Genomic DNA, 4,824 nt, shown 5'->3' on the forward strand with positions numbered 1-4,824 from the left:
TAGTATAGATCCCTGTGCGCCATTAGTATAGATCCTGGTGCGCCATTAGTATAGATCCTGGTGCGCCATTAGTATAGCTTATGGTGCGCCATTAGTATGCCTCCCGGGGCCACATTTACCCATATGCTCTGGCTTACTAATGGCGCACTAGTGTGCTGAGTGATGTGCCGCTAGTATGAATATTAGGTATTTATTTTATTTTTTCTGATATTTGCACCGATTACAAAATATATTATTGCACAGAATATAGATAGCACAACATATAAACAACAGATTTATCGAATACAATAGAAGATTAGTCTCCGAATACAATTCATCATATTAGTCTCCGAATTTAAAATACCAAACAAAGTTAGAACATTACAAGTCTCGGGACCACGAGTAGCGAGTTTGTCTTCACATTACAAGTCGATATATAGACCATCTAAACTACCATCACATAGAAGAGAGCTGCGGGCATCACTACCATCTGTGTGTGCGCTGCCATCATCAGTGGTGGCATCCTCGGCGCCACCATCAGTGGTGTCATCCCCGACGTCACTAGGGGTTGTGTAGTCGGGATCGGTGTCTTCCACAGCATCCTCCATCTCCTGGGACAGCTCCTAGAATGCCTTGCCTGAACCGCCGACCTCATCGTTGTGGGTCATGTTCAGGAAACACCCAACCAACCTGGCCTCACATGTGCAAAATATATATTTCTGTCCAATTTAAGCAGGGTAGCAGGCAACCATCATGCACATATATGAAGAGCATAAGTACTAATATGCAGAGAGTTAGAGAGAGAAGACTATGCATATCAAATATATGTTCTTGCTCCTGAGCAAACTAGTAAGCTGGAAAGCAGTGAATAGTTCTCCAAACACAAGCACCAATAAAACTGCATATAACTAACACATGTATACCATGAAGGTAGCAGTTCCAACAATAGCTCAATGCTCAAATCTTTTGTAGGAAAAAAGATCTGCTTACATGATTGATGGCATACAACAAATAAGACACCATATTGGGTACCGTGAATGAAAGCGAGGTTTAGTTTTGGTAAATACCAGACCTAGCCAGTAGATAGTAACCAATAGGACACCATTTGTTTTGTTTCCAATCAAATTCGGTTCAAGTGTGGTTATTCCTATGCTTGAAGTTTTAATAGTATTTGACCTCCAAAATGTTAGTAAATATCACAGGAACAAGCACCAGGAGATAACTGTTACTGGCAGGTCAACATCAAGATTTGGGATCTAGAAAACAAACACAAAATTCATCACTAGCAAATATCCGCATGTATAAGTTTCCCCTACCCCAGCAAGCATCAATTGCCATAGAGATATAATTTCAACATACTCAAACAACACAAATCGTCAGACATTTTGGTTGGATGCAAGTGTCATGGGCATGGACCAAGCACTGATAATCAAACAATCATATTATCACTAGTAGATATAAGACAGTGAGGGTGGTTATTAATTCTACCAGAAGAAGCACAAATGTTGGCATCACACAGACCACATCATATTGTTCAGCTGATGAACCTTGTTCTGAAGCAACAGAACCATAGTTCAATGAAAGCAAATACATATGTGAGAAAAGTAATCAAACGTTGAAGGCTTCAAGAGGAGGGGTACTGGGGAGAAAGATAGACAGAGTTGGGTTACATTTAGAAGTTCATTCATGCTTGAATCATGGACACAACTTTCCCTATTTTAGGGATGTCATCTTTAATAAAAGGAAACTTATTTCTAACAGATTAAATTACGAATAAGGGAAAACAAACTACAAAATGATCAATGAACGGTAATGCGCTTCAGTATCCCTGATATAAGCCACACACCTCTTAGGCTGCACGACTCAACAAAACTAACATCAGTTCTGCAGGAGTATTCTTCCTTCAGTTGGTGTTTGGCAGGTCAAATTCAGGATGGCAATGACGAGAGGAAATGAAGTGTCCTACATTTGGCTGGTACGATGAGTCCGAACATTTCATTTCCTCTCGCCATATTCTTCCTAGACTTCTAGAAGGACTTGACATCAAACTATTCAGAGCACTATAGGGTCAAAATGCTCCTTTGAATTCAATAGTTCATTTCTGAGCCAAAATACTATTGAATTTATTTGTGTGCAATATTGCCCTTTTTCAAAATAATAGCATAAGGCTCAAGACTTCTCTCATATCATTTTCAAGTTAGATTCTAAAATTCCTGGACGCCCCACACTTTGAGATACATCACATTAAACACCCACTATTTTTCAAAGGAAATCAATACACATTGTTAAAAGGTGAACCCATTATGTTCTCAAATGAATCTAAGAGACCCCGCACAAAACACTTCAGCCTTAATTTTTGGTTCCAAGAAGGCCACATGACACTCACATTCAGTTATAGGAATGGTATTTATATTTTTCAAAGGCTACAGTTGAGGAATAATTTAGAACTGTAGATCAAACAGAGCTTCGCATAGAGAAATTTACAAAGAGGAAAAAAATTACGTTGCTGGAAGGGTTAGCTCCGGTTTCACACGAGGTGCCGCAGAAACCATGCTTGTTTCAGATTTGGTATTTTTCCGTGTTGGACCTACAAGCTTATCCTTTTTGAGCTTTTTGTTAAGAGAACCACCCTGGTTTCCACCTTCTGAGGATTTTTTCTGTAGGAAAAACAATAAGAAATAATGAAACACAAATGAAGAAGAGAGGAACAAAAACATGATATTGAGTGCTGACAAAAAGGTGACCCAACCATACAATCATAGTTGCAACAAAGAGATGGAATGCAAATGTATAAGAACTTGGCACCGTACTACCTCACATAATTTAATTCTGAATTTATTTTGCCTTAAAGATCGGGCCAGATCCATTTCCTGAAAAGTATAGCACACAAAACAATAATTGCATTTTTTAATCCTGGGAAGATAAAATCAAATAAACAAACGGAAATCTCCATTCACAGTTGAATGGATGTAAGAGAGCTAAATGATGAACCTCCAAATGCAAAGGAGAAAGAGTGCCTTCCATCTTTTGGAGATCCCTTGAATGCATCAGTTCATGATCTACTAAACACATGGCAGTGAAACAAATGCATAACACAGTGAGAGGTGCTCAATTCCATTTTCACAAATCAAATTGTGGTATGTAGCTATAAAACCTTATATGCTAGCAAGTTTTTAGAAAACAATTACCAAGAGCTCTATGCAACTGTATGAGAATGCAAGCACCGTGAGGAAAAATATGTAGTAAAATATACTATCTCTCTTCATTTTAATATAATGGTGCTCATGTTCCCAACCAGTCTCAATTTGTACTGCCAAAACGCCTTATATCAATGAACAGAGGGAGTACATTTACTCCCTTAGTATAACTCCTTGCAGTCACTGTTGCATCTTGCAAGCTGCAACAGGCATGAAGTTAAACTGATGATTTGAGCTTCAAGTGTGTTTGACATTAATGGTGGCGCTCATTTTCCCAACCAGTCCAGATTACAACTGAGAGATGTGTCCCAAGCATACCTTGGATAGCTTCCGTTCCTCATGTTCATGCTGCACAATGAATTTGGAGCAAGAAATTATAGGGTCAGCATTTTAGCTAAACATATATGGAAAAAATATATGAACAAGAGTGATGCTGGAACTTGTAGTAAATCAATACGGATAACCGTACTGAGACCAGGAACAAATTACATGTCAAAATGAAAACATTCGCGACTGGAAACGGGAAAAGAGGGGGGTCTTGAGTCACTGCGGCCGGACCTTGGAATCGAACTTGCCCTTCCACTTGGCGGGGGAGGCGGGCGTGGAGTGGAACGACACTGCAGCGCAGAGGTGGCTCCGCAGGCCGGGGAGGCCCTTGCTCCACGGGGCGGCGGCCTGCATCTCTGTCGTCGGAGGACGAATCTCTCGCTCGCGCGGAAATGGCGATCCGGGGGACGAACGACGAGGATTTAGCCTCCCTCCCTCCTCCTCCTCCTTGGATTCGCCTCCGCCGCTGGAATTTTAGGCAAGAAAGGCCGCACCTTTCTTCCCTCCGCCTCCGCCACTTACGCCGGCGGCCGCTCCCTTTCTTCTTTTCTTTTTTGGGGGAGAGAGAGAGAGACGCTTTGCTAGAATAATGTTGGACGGCGCTATGCGGGACGACTTTGACATCGGCGCTGGCGTCAACGAAACCGATCTGGCCACCGAAGAAACCGATCTGGCCGCCGCCGGTGAGGAGCTCTACCGGTTGCGGCGGGGATCCGGTCTTATCCGTGCGGGAGGAGGCGGCGCGGGCAAGGAGAGAAAACAGATCAAGGGAGGGAGGGAGGAGAAAAGTGGAGGAGAGGAGGAGGCGGAGCAGCGCGGCCGGCGGCGTGCGGGGCTAGGGTTTGGAGGGAGACCAGGCTGCAGGAAGAGGAGAGTGGCGACCAGGTCCTCTCCACAGAGCGAGGGGACTAGAATGGGGATTTTAGCGGGTTGATAGCAATGGCGCATCCCCAGGGGGTGCGCCATTAGTAACCCTGGTTACTAATGGCGCATCAGCTGGTGGTGCGCCATTAGTAGTTCTGCAAAACAAAAAAAATTGTAGTGGCGCACCACCAAAAGATGCGCGATTAGTAACACTGGTTACAAATGGCGCACTAGCTGTGGTGCGCCATTAGTAGTTTGCAGAAAAAAAACCCAATTTTTTTTATAGTAGTGGCGCACTACTAACAGATGCGCCATTAGTAACCATGCTTACTAATGGCGCACCAGCTAGTGGTGCGCCATTAGTAGTTTTGCAAAAAAAATAAAAATAAAAATAATATAGTAGTGGCGCACCGAGTGTGTGGTGCGCCATTAGTGTGCACCACACTAATGGCACACC

General features: G+C 43.0%; 1 long non-coding RNA gene across 1 annotated transcript; it reads right to left on the minus strand.

Annotated features, from left to right (window-relative positions):
• Positions 1–379: 379 nt before the first annotated feature.
• On the minus strand, positions 380–4,440 carry LOC123446482. Its single transcript, XR_006631380.1, has 4 exons — positions 3,735–4,440; positions 2,971–3,524; positions 2,793–2,849; positions 380–2,636 (listed from the first exon to the last, which is right to left on the minus strand). It is a non-coding gene; the product is annotated as an uncharacterized LOC123446482 (long non-coding RNA).
• Between the last annotated feature and the right edge of the window lie 384 nt (positions 4,441–4,824).

Source organism: Hordeum vulgare, chromosome 4H (genome assembly GCF_904849725.1).
Source record: "Hordeum vulgare subsp. vulgare chromosome 4H, MorexV3_pseudomolecules_assembly, whole genome shotgun sequence".
Lineage (NCBI taxonomy): Eukaryota > Viridiplantae > Streptophyta > Magnoliopsida > Poales > Poaceae > Hordeum > Hordeum vulgare.